The 16,501-nt window shown below is 45.5% G+C and overlaps 1 protein-coding gene across 2 annotated transcripts in view; it reads left to right on the top strand.

Moving 5' to 3' along the window:
- The first annotated feature begins 1,147 nt into the window (after window positions 1-1,147).
- Window positions 1,148-16,501, top strand: part of LOC140741953 (metabotropic glutamate receptor 2-like) — a 63,683-nt gene continuing 48,329 nt past the window's right edge. Inside the window, exons 1-2 of one of the 2 annotated variants that reach the window (XM_073072562.1) lie at window positions 1,148-2,242; window positions 14,282-14,434. The gene's annotated coding sequence lies outside the window, so the exon portion shown is untranslated. The remainder of the gene's footprint in view (window positions 2,243-14,281; window positions 14,435-16,501) is intronic. The other variant, XM_073072563.1, reaches the window with a different exon arrangement.

The following is a 16,501-nucleotide window of genomic DNA, read 5'->3' as shown; positions in this document are numbered from 1 at the left end:
CATTTTCTTGTGGGCATACTCAATAAATATATAATAATAGAATCAATAAAAGACTGCACCAGTTCTGTGATGAAACACTCTATGTGGACGGTTCTTCAGTACATGTGAGAATGATAAACCAAGTACTAATAATCAAAGACCACGAATTGGACATTGCCTTAATCTAAACAGCAACGGCCAGACATTGACTTAACCGATTGTCAGTTACTGGCATTACTCCAACTCAGGCATCAGGAGCAGGCGTTAATCCATTTTGTTAGAGCACTACAGCACAGAACCAGGCCCTTCAACCCATCTAGTCTCTGTAACACTGGTACATTGCCTAGTCCCATCAACCTACGCCAGGACCATTCCTCCACCCTTCTCCTATCCTTGCGCTTATCCAAATTTATCTTAAATGTTGAAAGCAAATCGGTATCATCCACCACTGGCAGCTCAATCCGTGCTCTTACCATCCTCTTGAGTGAAGTTCCCCCTCACATAATTCACCTTTCACCTTTAACCTGTGACCTCTAGTTCTCACCTCAGTGGAAGGTACCTGCTTGCATTTACCCTCATTCCCTAAACCTGCAGGGTATAAAACCCTAACCCGTTCAGCCTTTCCCTTTAACTCAGGTTCCCGCGACATCAGGAACTAGATGAAGACCTAATTAATAAGCAACTGGAGGTGACATCACGGTGGATGCAAGTGCTACCGGACAATTTAGAAAAGAACCAAATGTAATGTGTGGTCTATCTGTAGTGCTTTGCGCGGAGTCATCGTGGAGATCCAGTTGTGTTTAAGAGGAAGCTACACAAACACCCGAAAGGAAATGGACTTGTTGCCATGTTTGTAAGTTCTTTAACACAGGAAGAAAAGGGAATGTTGTCGAGAGACCATTGTCTTGGAGCTCAGCCAGTTCAGACTGTGGTGAGATTTGTTAACAATCGTGCTAAGGAAATGCTATTTCATGTGCTCACCGTTCTTTATCCTTGCAGCAACTGGAATAACCTGTAAAATTCCCAATACCCACCTCCGTACTAAATGGGAATTAAGTTCCAAATCAGGAACTGGATTTTACACTAGGAACGGAATATTACACTCACCCAGATATGAGGAGCTGGATATCACCCTGCCCAACTGACCAGGAGCTAGACATTACTCTAGCCCAAATATCAGGATCAGGGCACTCTGGTAAGCAACACACTTGGAGCTGGATTTCACTCCAACCTAAACATCTGCGCAGCCAAATGCTAAAACCCGGACATTAATCCAGCCCACAGATAGGAACTAGGTATTATCCAACCAAATACTAAAGCAGGTCATTATTCCAAGTATCAGGAATAATTCCATCATTCCAAGCTAGATATCAGGATTTGCCGGTCGTGCCGAGCATGATATTACAGGCTTTACTCGAACGGAATTAACCGGGACCCTATTTTGCCCCGACGGGAACTGGACATCACCCCAAAGTAACTATTACAGAACCGCGTCAGGGATCAGTGCCGAGGGTTGACTGCCAGGTACGAGCATCCGGGGCAGTGCTTCCAATTTCCCCCCCCGAAATGTTAATAGATTTAATTACCTCTCTCCATTTCCTAGAAATTGTTACTATTTGCTCCGAATCTTATCTTTCCTCGTCATGTGAAGATAGGTGCTATCTTTCCCAGATATTGGGATGAGGTTATTTTCTGTGCTTTGGGGAAAAGTTTGTCGGTTGAGGACGATGGAGACTGTGTCCCAGTGAGGTTCTAGTTTCCAGCTGTGAGAGAGGACTCGCCTCTCCAGCTCTCTCGCCGTCTACTTGATGTTAATGTGTTAAATTGTCATTGGGAGAGATTTCTCCGTCGCGGGAGCATCACGGCGCCCAACCTACTCATTCCCCAGAGACAAGACTCACTCTTGCCCACCGGTTCTGGACTCTTAAGTATCGGCGTGGACATTCCTTCAAGAGATCGTTGAAGCAGCTGCCAGTTCCGAGTCGGAGCTTTGCAGGGGAAATGACGGGGACGGAGGAACCGGCTTTAACACGGCGGAGTCTCCACAACGGATGCATGACCCTGGTGTCTTGATACCCGAGAAAAAAAGAGTGACTGGACTCAGAGTGGGACAAGGCGACCGGTCGGTCTGGAGGTTGGAACAGGGGCATGCAGGTCTGTGCGTCCCGGTGCGAAGGGTGAGGCCGGTTAAGGGACGACCCCCGCGGGGCTAAGTAGCTGGAGCCGGGATGCGGAGCCGTGGCGACAAGGATCCACACACGGGGTAAGGCTCTCCGCCGCGCTCTGGTCCCCTTCTCCCACCCAAACAAAGACCGCTGTGTGCCGGGAGCTTGGTGTGGGGTATCCGGTCCCCCTCTATCTCTTCTCTTCCCCCCCACCATCCCTCTCTCTCTCACACACACCCTTCCTCTCTTTCTCTCTCTCACACACACACTCTCTCGCTATCTATCTATCGATCTACCTGTTATCTCTCTCTCGTCTCTGTCCCGCGTAAGGAGACCCGGCATGTAGCCGGGCTTCCGTTGTCTCAGGGACCCACAGATTGTCCGTGTCCAGCAGTCGCCGGGTCCCGGGTCAGTGCCCAGCCGATTCTCGGCGTGTCCCCTCCACTGGGCGGAACAACCCCTCACAGGAGGACAGACGGGCAAAATCTCGCACTCCATACCGTAAACCCAATCCGACGTCTGATCAGCGCATATCCCCGGCGCCGGTAAATAAATATTCCCTTTAACATTTCATAATTAAAATCTACAAAAGCAAATCAAACAACAGCGTTCTGTAACCGGAGTAAGAACACATTAATAAAACACAAATTCACTCTCTCTCTCTCTCTCTCTCTCTCTCTCTCTCACACACACACACACACACACACACACACACTCACACACACACACACTCACACACACACACACACACACACACACACACACACACACACACACACTCACACACACGGACGGAGAAATACACAGTCACACACACATGTTAACAATATCCACTGACACACATAGACACATGCACATTTATAATGCATACAAGCATTTAGTCAAGCCAACAGAGCAGCACACACATACCGGTACATAAACAGCACATCAATCCATTTATTCACACGGGCGGTATACAGACCCACTGAATACACTAAAACACCACATTACCGCACTATTTCTCACACACAATAGCTCACTCATTCACATCCTGGCCCTTCCGCACGTGCTAGCAGCTACTGTAGTGCATTCACAGTGATCCACTGTGCACCTCCTGGACTAGTTGATTAGAAATGCAACAGTTATTAAAAGATGCAGTGCCCAGAGGCTGAGGTGCCAGGGTCTTTGAATGGAACAATATAGTCAGCTCCTGAGGATGAAATGTTGGCCAAGTCTGAACACCATCGCACGTTGTACCGGGTGGCAGATGAGCTGAGATCCGGGGATAGTGTTCCACAATTCTGTGGATAAACAATTCATGTCTCCCTCTGAACACTGATGGGACCCCCAGGTCCCTGAGGTTTTCTTTCCAAGCTCACTGCAGGCAACGGTTTAAAAGGGTAGGCATGTAGCGGAAGATTCTGGCCAGAAAGGGAAGAGGTAAAAGAGTGACTGTCATTCAACCAAGAAGCAGGCTGTTCGGCCTAATATTGACCAAGGTATCCATCCATGCTGGTCCCATTTGCCTAACTTTGGCCCATGTCCCTAAACTCTTTCCTATCCATGTACGTGTCCAAATATACTTTAAATGTGTTAATTGGATCCACCTTCATAGCTTCTTCTGGCTGCTCACTCCACATACTGAGCACCCTCTGTGTGAAAACATTACCCCTCATCCTTTATGTCCCCTCGCCCCTTAAAGCTGCACCCTTTAGCGTTAAAGTTCAAAGTGAGTTTATTACCAAAGTGCACACTGTCACCATTTTCAGCCCTGAGATTCATTATCTTGTGGGCATTCACAGTAATTTCAAAGAAACACAATAAAATCAATGAGAGGCTGCCCCAACAGGGAGGGCAAAAAAACCCCAACAAACTGTGCAAATACAAAAGAGCTTCCCCTACCCTGGGAGAAATACTGTGACATCCTCTGTATCTCTATAGTGTCTTACCTCAATCCCTTATGCTGCAGGAAAGGAACCCTCAACCTATCCAGCTTTCCTCATAGTTCCAGCCCACATATTCTGCAAACATCTTTGTGAATCATTTCTGTACCCTTTCCAGCTGAGTCACACCTGTCTACGGCCAGGCAAGCAGGAACATGGTGGCAAGACAATCCAACGTGGAGTAAACGAGAACACTTGTAGTGTGTCAGTGACGGTCTTCACCCCAGCCTTCCTCTTGCATGATGCCAGAAAGAAACCCAGTGAGCTACTATTGCACTGGTTAAGGGTATTGTTGGCCACTTTAGGAAGTTTTATAACTGGGTACTGATCAGGTAACCACTGATTACTAGTCAGGTAGTCACAGATTACGTTGTGAAGTTTATTGTTTTGGGGCAGAGTACAGTGCAATACATAAAATTAATATAAGCTACAATAAGAAATATATATAAACAAATTAAATTAAATAAAGTGCAAAAGAGGCAAAATATAGTGAGGTAGTGTTCAGGGGTTGGTTCACTGTCCATTCAGAAAACTGGTGGTGGAGGAGACAAAGCAATTCCTGAAACATTGAGTGTGTGTCTTCAGGCTCCAGTACCTCCTGCCTGATGGTATTATTGAGAAGAGGGCACGTCCTGGGTTGTGGGGGTCCTTTTTGATGGACGTCACCTTTTTGAAAAATTGCCTTTTGTAGATATCCTCAACGCTGGAGTGGCTGTGCCCATGAAGGAGCTTCCCTGATGAAGTTTCATTAGTTAATCACCAGCAAATGCAGTAGAATTGGTACATTTCAGTAACTTACAGACCAAGCCAATGTTGTTTGAACCAATTAGAAAGGGGCCAATAAACACCTCTCCACGATTTCCTCAATAAGTTACAAATGAATTTAATGACACCGGGCTCCCTTCACAGTGGTTCTTCGGAACCAGTCCAATCTTTTGAACAGTAGACGTTATTTCAGAGGACCTGTGCTGGGCCCAGCATGTTAGTGCAATTATGAAGAAAGCACGGCAGCCCCTCTGCTTCATTAGAAGTTTGTGTAGATTTGACATAACGTTTAAAACTTTGACAAACTTCTGTAGATGTATGGTGATGAGTATACTGACTGGTTGCTTCACAGAAGCACCATTGAACAGAAACTCATACAAAAAGTAGTGGATACAGGCCACTCCATCATGGGTAAAGCCCACCCCACCATTGAGCGCATCTACATGGTGCATCCAACAACAAGGACCTCCACCACCTAGACCATGTTCTCTTCTCATTGCCTCCATCAGGGAGAAGATACAGGAGCCTCAAGACCCACACCACCCAGGTTCAGGAACAGTTATTACCCCTTGACGATAAGGCTCTTGAACTAGTGGGGATGCTTCACTTGCCCCATCACTGAACTGTTCCCACAACCTATGGACTCACTTTCAAGGAGCATTCATCTCATGTTTTTGATATTTATTGTTTATTTATTTATCATTATCATTATTATTTGTTTTGTTTTTTTTCTATTTGCACATTGGTTGTTTGTCCATCCTGTAGGGTGCGGTCTTTCATTGATTCTATTATGTTGCTTGGATTTACAGAGTATACCTGAAAGAAAACAAATCTCAGGCTTGTATATGTACACTTTGATAATAAATTTACTTTGGACTTTGGATTTCCTGGAAAAGGCAGAGTGCACTGTTATGAAATGTTTTGTTAGTATGTTTAATATGGTTCTAATTGATCAATGTGGATTGCTGTGAGATTAGTTAGAGCAGTCTGTGTTGTGAGTTGTGAGGTGGGGTACGGTTGGGTTTAGTGAGACAACTGTGGGTCACAGCACTGTACCGTTCTCAGCCACAGGCTGTATTCAGAACATTGTCACAGTTTGCAATGGGTGGACTTGAACTGCAAATATTTGAATGTCAGGGTAAACACGATAGAAGCCTTCAGACAACCAGTGGGCGTGGATGCATCAGAATACTGACATGTACTGAAGTCGAGTTTTCAAAGTTCAAAGATGAAAGTAAATTTATTATGAAAATACATTTACAGTACATCTCTGAGGTTGATTATTTTACATGCATTTACACTCGAACCTAACACTCCTGTACCTCCTTCCTGTTGGCAGCATGGCCCGGGGGGTGGGCATCCTTGATGATGGGTGCTGCTTTCTCGTGCCAGCTCTCCTAGTAGATGTGCTCAGTGGTGGGGAGGGGGTTTTCTGTGGCGGACTGGACTGTATCCACTGCAAGTTGCAGGCTGAGTGGTTGGGCACTTATCTCTGATGCCTATGTCACAGGCTATGCTCCTCTTCCATATCCATACCAACAGTGCCTTCCTGAGGGAAGGGCTTATTGTTGGAGCTGTCCTCTCTGAGATAAAATGTCCTGACTGATCTTCTGATCCCATGGCACTTTGGGCAGAAGAGATCTTTGGTTTCCTGACCAGAACTGATCAATCACCACTGAAAGTTAATAACCATCTTGCCGTGTATAGGTTGGCTAGCGTGCTCCCATATAAACTGTAACAGCCACAAAGGGCCGAATGCCCTAAGTCTGCTCCTATGCACTGACTGAGAAATGCTTTGGGGTGTTCTGCAGATCTAAACTATTCTATACCATGTAGCCTTCTTCACAGTGAGGTAACATGGAACAAAGCCATTGAGAAGTGCTGAGACGTTGCTATGCTGACAGCATGTTCTTCCTGAAAACAGAAGCTCTTCACATAGAAGTCTGATGAGGTGATAGGGAATGGAGATGTACTTGACTATAAACACATTAACCCTTTGCTGGTATCAAGGCATAAACAGGAGCTGGAACCTGATACACAATTAAATATTTTTCAGTGTTAAATGTGCATTTAGGTCACTGTGCCATTAATGGAAATCCTCGTGTCATTGTCCCCAACATCCTAATAGACTCAAATTAGCTATGAGGTCAAAAGCAGGAACATTTTAAAGTAAATTTCATTTCTTTCCATAACTAAGCATTAAGGCATAATATTTTTCTGCGAGTGAATATTTTCCCTTTAGGATTTAGTCAAGGCATTTCATAGCAGTGAGGATTTGTAAACTGCATAGGTATAAAATTTGTACATTTTGATAATAGGAAAGTTGGAATTATACAGAGAAGTGATTCAGAAACAGGGGCACAGGTTATGTTGGGGGTTAGAGATAAGGAAAACCATGCAGTTACGTTTCCATTGCTGAGCGTGGAGTTGGTCGGTATTGAGGGTTGTTAGTTGCAGTTAGTTGTGGATTGTACACAAGCTGGAGCTGAATTCAAAATGGAAAATGTTGAAAACATTCAGTGGGTCAGGCAGCATCTGTGGAGAGAGGAAATGGTCAATATTTCAGATCAGAGGCCTTTCATTAGAACCATGAATGCTGGTGGTAATTAGACTCTGTGGTACAGATGGGCTTGTCTTCACAATCTATCTCGACCTGGCTTTGCACCTTACTGTCTAAGAGCACTGCACTTTCCTTGTAATTGTAATGATTCTGCATTTTGGTATTGCTTTCCTCCTGTACTATGTCACTGTACACCACTTTGACAGCTGGGCTAAGCCAGGTGAGGGCGGTCGATGGGCTACATACCACAATGAAATAGGGACATGCCTGTTCTAGCATGCAAAGCAAACTCCAGAGGACTGGGCAGATGAATTCCACAGTGAAATCCAGCAGCCAGGAAGGCGATTCTGCAACACTTCGTGGAGGCTGAAGGGTATGACGAGGCACATGAGAGATCACGTTCATCCACTGCGACCAAGGAAGACCATTAGTTGTGATGACTCTTTGTACCACTAGACCCAGACATCAGAGGTCAAGAGAATGGAACTGCTCCAATTCAGAAACTCCCGCACAGGTCTCTTCATGTTGTCATCATCGGATACAACAGACAGCCAGTCAATCAACTCAATGTACTGATGTGATGAAATAATCTGTATGAATGTCATGCAATAAAATGTTTATCACCATGTCTCATTCCTTGTAACAATGATACACCAATTTACACTGGGCCCCCATTACCAGCCTCAAAGAATAAAATATCAAGTCAGCTTTGGTTTGTTGTCATGTTCACAAGTATAATGAAGTACAGGTGCAATGAGGCAGTATCATGGCACATAGGTACAGACAACGCACACAGCATACATTATACATAATTTGTACAAGACAGAAAAGAGAAAATAAATCACAAAAACAAGACATTAGTGTAAAAGAACATAGAAAAACATAATATAAGACAATTCTATGGTAGTGCACGAGGTGGTCCGTAGTGTTCTGATGCTGAGGTAGGGTAAGGGTTGTGCAGGTCAGTTCAAGAACCTGATGATTGTAGGAAAGTAGTTGCTCCTGAACTTGGTGGTATGTGACATCAGGCTTCTGCACCTCCTACCTGATGGCAGCACGAGAAGAGGGCATCACAAACAAGACACACACTAAGTGCTGGAGGAATGCAACAGGCCACACAATATCTATGGAAAAGAGTACAGTGGATGTTTTGGGCTGAAACCCTTCAGCAGGATTTGAAACGTCAATTCTCCTCTTTTCCATAGATGCTGCCTGGTCTGCTGAGTTCGTCCAGCGTTTTGGGTGTGTTGTAGAAGAGGGCATGGCCTGGATGGTGGGGATCCTTCATGATTTGTGCCACCTTCTTGAGGCAGTGGCTCCTTTAGATGCTTTCAGCGGTGTGGTGCTTTACAGTGAATCGAGGTTAAAACTGTACATTTTGTACTAGAGACGCAGCCTGGACTACATGGTGGCATTCTTGGACTGGGGCTTGTCTACGGCCTTGTGATTAACTCAGTATGAACCAACCCGCCTACCTATGGCCAACACTGAACTGAGCTGCTTGTTTTCGTACATGAAGGTTACTAGATTTTAAAAACCTCCTCTTGAAATTAGCACTGTTTCTAAGGTGGCAACAAAGTGAACCATTGCATCTTGACATGCTCCTCAATCCAGGCAATGTCCTTGTAAATCTCCTCTGCACCCTTTCTATGGTTTCCACGTCCTTCCTGTAGTGAGGCGACCAGAACTGAGCACATTTCTCCAAGTGGTGTCTGATCAGGGTCCTGTATAGCTGCAACATTACCTCTCGGCTCTTAAACTCAATCCCACAGTTGATGAAGGCCAATGCACCGTATGCCTTCTTAACCACAGAGTCAAACTCCGCAGCAGCTTTGAGTGTACAGTATGAGAGGTGACCTGATAGAGGTGTATAAGATGATGAGAGGCATTGATCGTGTGGATAGTCAGAGGCTTTTTCCCAGGGCTGAAATGGCTATCATGAGAGGGCACAGTTTTAAGGTGCTTGGAAGTAGATACAGAGGAGATGTCAGGGGTAAGGTTTTTACGCAGAGAGTGGTGAGTGCCTGGAATGGGCTGCCGGTGGTGGTGGAAGTGGAAACGATAGGGTCTTTTAAGAGACTCCTGGATAGGTACACGGAGCTTAGAAAAATGGAGGGCTATGGGTAACCCTAGGTAATTTCTAAAGTAGGTACAAGTTCGGCACAGCATCGTGGGCCGAAGGGCCTGTATTGTGCTGTAGTTTTTCTATGTTTCTAACTTGCCTCCACTGGGGGCTGGTACAACCAGAGTGTGGTGACACGGTGAAGCTGGCCGGCACTCTCCGAGTGCTGATGAGACAGTAATCAGTAGTTGACAATTCCAAGGAAACGCAGGGATCTCAGCATTGGAAGATATCACTGAGATACTGAATAGGATTACGTTTGATAAGACAAAGTGCTAGAAAGGTTAGCTGCACTTTAGGGTAGTGTGGTAGCGTAGCAGTTAGCGCACTGCTATTACAGCGACCGGGGTTCATTTCCACAGCAAGGAGTTTGTCCATTTTCACCATGACCACGTGGGTTTCCTCCAGGTGCTCCGGTTTCCTCCCACATTCCGAAGATGTATGGGCCACTAGGTTAATAAGGCCACGTGGGCAGTGCTGGCTTGTTTGGCCGGAACCGCCTGTTACCGTGTTGTATCTCTAAACACTTGAAGTGGATAAATCAGGGTCGGGTGGCCTGTATTCCTGGATGTTGAGGGAAGGAAAGAAATTGCAGAGATCCTGGCCATGACCTATACAATCAGTGGCCCCTTTATTAGGTAACAGCTCACAAACTGTGGCCACTGAGTGTATTTTCATGGTCTTCTGCTGCTGCAGCCAGTCCACTTCAACTCTGACATGTTCTGCACACCACTGGTGTACTGTGTGGCTATTTGAGCTCACTAGATGTTGTTTGTTTTCTCTATAAACTCTGGAGACTGTTGTGTGTGAAAATCCCAGGAGATCAGCAGTTTCTGAGATACTCAAACCACCCCATCTGGCACCAATGATCATTCCACGGTCAAAGTCACTTCAACCACATTTCTTCCCCATTCTGATGTTTGGTCTGGATGATGACTGAACCTCTTGACCATGTCTGCATGCTTTTATGCACTGAGTTGCTATCACATGATTGGCTGATTAGATACAGTGCATCAAGTGATGCTAGGTACAGGAATATCTCTACGTAAGGTGACTCTGACAGGAAATGATAAAGTAGTGGTGGTGGGGATGTATGCTGGGATAAGTTAGTTGTGAAGCTGTTGATCATCCTGACAGCTTTGGTGAAGTAATCGTTTTTGAGTCTGGCAGTCTTGGCGTGAATGTTGTGTAGCCTCTTCCCTGATGGGAGTGGGACTAGCAGCCCATGAGCAGGTTGGATGGAATCCTTCTTAATATTACTGGCCTTTTTCCGGCACCTTTCTGTATATAGGGTACGTCCTTTTTTGTGGTTAGTCTGGTGGTGGTGATGCATTGGGTTGTTTTAACTGCCTGTCCATCGCAGTGTAGCTTCCGTACTGCACAGAGAGGCAACACATTCGGTTGCTCTCAACTGCACATGTGTCGAAGGTTATGAGCGTTCATGTGCTTCGTCCAGCTTTCCTCAGAAAGCTGTCAAACGTTCCTGACTGGACTCAGTTCCAGCGTTAACACCGGATGTGTTTCCCCAAGGAAGCCCTGGTGATGTTTCAGCCAATGCTTACTGTGGGAAGTAACACAATGGGCCAGGCACTCAGAGATGTCCATTCAACCTACTAAAGCTTAAATCCAGTGCAAGTCCTGAGGTCCCGTCGAAATGAAGGGAGAACCACCTCACCTATGGGTGGTGAATAATCCAGTCCTTTTATTGGCATTGGTATTGTATTGGCATCTTTTTATTGGCATTGGTATTGTTATATGTACCAAGCTACAGTGAAAAGGGTTTGTTCTTCGTGCCTTCGAGACAGCTCATTCCATATGTAAACATACTGAGATAATAAAAAGGAGGTCATAATGCTGAATTTACCTAGTTTCAATGATTTTGTTTTTAAGTGCGATTGTGATGTTTTGATATGTCAAAGGCATTAATCATTTTATTTAATCAGGCAGTATTTTTTAGACATGTCCGTACTATCACTGAACACTTGTGAATATGAGAGGCACTCTGAGACGTTCTGACAGCTGGTGTGCCTGTGGGCTGGAGCAGCTCTGTGCCTGGGCTGACAGAAACCACACTCTGCACTCAGTCAAGCCAAATTGCTGGGTGGTGATTTCCTGACAGAGGGCTCTGTCTCCCAGCCGCACAATGACAGACCACAGAGCCCCTGGGGGGACAGGTGGCAAGGTGTCTCTGGTCAGCAGAATCTCTGCATCGACACTCCAAGCTACAAATGCAGGAGGGAAAGCAATTTCAGAACAGATTTGTTTATTAATTATAAAAATATGAAATAAGAAAATTGGCTGCTTGACAGAGCAGGGTGGGAGGTTTTGCGATTGAAACTTGGGCTCTGATTTACAGCAACAATTTCACACTGCGTGCAGGGGTTGAGAGCGATGGATGAGGTAGAAAAGGCTAGTGTGACCTTGATAAAACCCTCACAATGGCCCTAAAAAATTTCTAGAGATGTACTGTGGAGGCATCCTAACTGGCTACATCATTGCCTCGTATGGAGGGGCCACCGCACAGGATTGGGAAAAGCTACAAACTCAGACAGCTCCATCGCGGGCACTAACCTCCCCACCGACAAGGACATCTTCAAAAGGCCATGTTTCAAAAAGATGACACCCATCACTGAGGATCCTCATCATCCGGGACATGCCCTTTTCTCATTATTACAGGAGCCTGAAGACACACACTCAACGATTCGAACAGCTTTTTCCCCTCTGCCATCAGATTCCTGAATGGACAGTGAGCCTACCCATGAATAATTCCTGACTGTTCCAGGCTGCGCACTGATTTGTACTACTTATTTAATTTATATATACGAGTCTATGCTGTCTCTCAGGGCAACCCCATCGATCTCTTTTCCCCTCCTATAACCATATACATGTCCATCAACTCCCCTAATTCTTCTGACTCCCACTTACACTAGGAGAAGTTTACAGTGGCCAGATGTCTTGTCATGGGGATACGTGGTAAAGCCCACAGAAACCCACCAGAGGTCTGGATTGAACCTGGGTCACTGGAGCGACTCCATCAGCTGTCCCAGCTGTGCTGGAGCTAAGGCGATTAACCTACAGTAACCATCATCGTTTGAGTGAGTGCAGTTTCCCCCGACACTCACCGACTTCAGTTTTACTGAGCTCTCTTGGTCATGCTTGGGCAATCTTGCCTCGCCTCTGGAACTTGGCACTTGTATCCACGTTTGAACCAAACCTTTGACGAAGTGTGAGGCAAGTTACCCATGGGAACCATAAACTCAGCATCAGTCAGCACGTTATCAGTAAGTGCTGTGATAATAACCCCCACCAACATTCAGGAGCAAAACTGAGTAATACCCAGGCAATCCTCTACATTGTTGGGTAGATACAAAAATTGGTAAGGGATGCGTCATTATATAGAACAGTACAGCACACAGTATAGGCCCTTTCGCCCACGATGTTGTGCTGACCTTATAAACTACTCTAAAATCAATCTAACCCTACCCACCCATGTAACCCATTTTTCTACCACTCAAGAGCCTATCTAAGTTTCTCTTAAATGTTCCTAATGCATCTGCCTCTACCACCATCCCTGGCAGGGCCGTCCACACAGCCAACACGCTGTAAAATATTTAACTCTGAATCACCCCTATACTTTCCTCCAGTCACTATGTATCATGTTCTGAAACACAGTGATGTTGCTACAGCTGGAGTGAACCCATGAAGTCCAAGAGGGTTTACAATTTCTGGTGGGCTTATCTCACATAGAGTTCATAAGATTAGTTTACGATTGGTTTCCCAGTTGGGCTGAAGCACAGATGGAACAGCCAATTGAACCTTCACACAAAGATAGTTACAAATACCTTTTGCACTAATGTGTTGGGCTCTGCTATCATCGAGGATTGTGACGATGACTTGCCCGTCGCCAGCCATCCTTGCTGAGTGTGACGGGTGGCAGAGGGATTATCTGACCCAGAGCTGCCTTACTATTGTGGCAGGGCCAGGCAAGTTTTGGAGTTGAGGAGATTGGCTGAAAGGTATGACTCTGAGAGTGTGACTGCGGCCTGTACTTGGCTTGTCAGTGGGGTAATTCTAATAGTGTACGTTGGTCCCAGATCACCGTGAGGAACGAGCCTACAGTGCCAGCTGGGATTGACGTTGGACAATCCGTTTAGTTTTATTCTCATTGCCTTTTTTCGACAGAGTTGTTCACTGGGCTGTTTCAGGGACAGTTTACTAATCAACCACATTGTTGGGGTCTGGACTCACCTTTAGGGCTGACCAGGTCAGGGAGTGGATCTGTGATCTGATCCGATGGGTTTTACCAATGATACAGCAGTTTTGTTGACTACCTTTCAAATTATCAATCACTTAACTAACTGGATTGAAATTCTGCAGCATCTGATCGTTCGGCCAGCTCCAGTAACTCAAACAACATGAGAGCATCCCCATCATTCGGAACGCAGGGAAGGTTGTTAGTTTTGGAATGTATTTCATTTCTTTGTAATCAAAGATGCCACTGGTGTTAATGAAATACTGAACAGCCAGGACCCGGGCGTTCTTTCAGCATGAGAGGGTCACTGGCACCTTAGAGCTTCTTTAATTACGTGGCTACCTACAGACTGTTCCAATTTTGGAGCCTCAGGTTTCCACAGCACAGGACTGGTCCCAGCAGGCTGGGATCTCACCTGTGGCTGAGGGAGGGAGGGCAGTGTGGAGAGTGTATGGGTGCTCAGTGCCTTTCTCACCCTGGCTGAGCTGAGGCTGCTTTCGGTTCTGTTCCCCGCAGGTCCTACTGTGGCTGAGTCCCGCAAGTGTTTCATTTAAAAGCCCCACACTCCCACTGACCATCCCAGAAACTCCTCAGCAACGGGTCGAGTCACACTGAACACAGAAACTCCCAGCTCGGCTCCGCAGCCCTTCACCCTCTCTCCACCACACGGTAAGTCCTGGCAACAAGCTACTGGCGACTTGAATTAATAAGGGGGTAAGACTTGATCACTGATATTTTCCTGAACTAAGTGACAATAGGAATATTCTAAAGATTCATTCCTGGTCTGCTGTGATTCCTATCCTGTGGGTTGAATAACAGATGGTTTTGCCCTTCGGTTGTGGAAGAGCTTTGATGTTCCCTCAGACAATGGCTTTCCGACCCAAAATGTCAAAGTCTTTTGGACTTTCCTGACTTGTGGCCCACCTCTGCTCTGTCCTCAGTACTTCGAGCATAGAGCAGTATGGTACAGTACAGGCCCTTCAGCCCACAATGTTGTGTTGACCTTTTAACCTAAAGATCAACTTAACCCTTCCCTCTTACATAGCTCTCCATTTTTCTATCATCCATGTGTCTAAGAGCTTCTTAAATGCCCCTACTGTATCAGTCTCTACCATTACCACCCCAGGCAGGACGTACCACATACCCACCACTCTCTGTATGAAAAGCTTACCTCTGTCATCCCTTTCATCCATGTACTTGGTGAAGAGTTCTGGATAAAATCGAGTGATTCAGCTTGACTACAGTTCAGATCAGTTTTGTGACTGCCGTTGCACATCATCTCATGTTCGGTCTTCCTCCTGCTCACTGGTACGTGATGTGCTGCACAGGAAGGGACTGCCTAGTGCGTTGTAGCTCAGCTCCGGTACAGTGCTATTACTGGTATCACTCCTCCGTTCCTGCTTTCCCCAGAGCCCGATAAGTATTCCTCTCAAAGTATCATAGGGTGAACAGTGAAAGGTTTAAGGGGAATATTAGGGGGAGCTTCTTAATTCAGAGAGTGGTGTGAGTGTGGAACGAGCTGTCAGTAGAATCATGGACACAGGTTCATTTCCAACATTGAAGGGAAGTTTGGATAAGTACATGGATGGGAGGGGTATGGAGGAGTATGGTCCAGGTGCAGGTCGATGAAACTGGGCAGGATAATAAGTTTGACACAGACTAGAAGGGCCAAAGGGCGCTTTTCTGTGCTGTAGTGCTCTGTGATGCTAGTACTCCACTTCCCTTTGAATGCTGACATGGAATCTCCTCCCACCATCCTTTCCAGATCAAAGCAAATCAGTGCAGACACAGTTATTCCCTTCATCCCGTCGATTCACTGAAGAGTTCAACTTAAATGTCAATAATCTGTGTCCTCTGGTTATTGACAGAAGCCAAGCACTTTAAAACACTGTATTCCACTCTTAGATCTTCCTTTAAGCCTCCTCAATTCGGATGTTTCAACTTTTAACCAAAATCCTTTCTCAGAATTAGAATCAGGTTTAATATCACCGGCATATGTCATGAAATTTGTTGTAGCAGTACCCCGCAATTGTTCCAGCACCTCCCCGGGGCTATTGGGACTACAGTATCATGGCTTGGACACAGGATTCGAGCAGAGCTCTGAAGAGTTCCTTGCTTTTGTCTTCTCGTCTCCTTACGGATCCAATATGTTTTTCTTGTTCATCTTACGAACTTGTCATCTTTTAAAATTTTTAACATCTTTATCAATGAGGAAACCGTGGCTTACCTCAATGCTGTGCTGGCTCCACAACCTGTAGGCTCACTTTCATGGCCTCGAAACTCAGCAGTACTTATTTAATTTGTTTTATTGTTGGCATCATCTGTCATCTTCTGCACAGTGGTTGTTATTTGCCTTTGTTATTTATAGTCTTTTTTCATTAATTCTGTTGTATCTCTTTATTTTCCTGAAAATGCCTGAAAGAAAATTTCTAAAGGTGACATATACATACTTTGATAATAAATTTTACTTTGAACTTTGATCTTGATCGAGTGGTATATTACAGATACTCGATTTTCAGACTAACAAGTCCATGCCAGCCATTACCAACCTACTCGCCTAATCTTACACTAATTCCAATCATGTTTGCAATAACTGTCCCCTGACTCCACATCTCAATTAATCAGACAATTCACAGTGTCTGATTAATCTACCAACCTATGGTGTATGAGGACAAACCTGGAGCACTCGCAGTAAATCTACTCAATCGCAGGGACATGGAAACTCCACACGGACAG

This window comes from Hemitrygon akajei, chromosome 19 (assembly GCF_048418815.1).
Source record: "Hemitrygon akajei chromosome 19, sHemAka1.3, whole genome shotgun sequence".
NCBI lineage: Eukaryota > Metazoa > Chordata > Chondrichthyes > Myliobatiformes > Dasyatidae > Hemitrygon > Hemitrygon akajei.
Note: the sequence above shows the minus strand (reverse complement) of the source record. Positions and strands in the feature narration are given on the sequence as shown.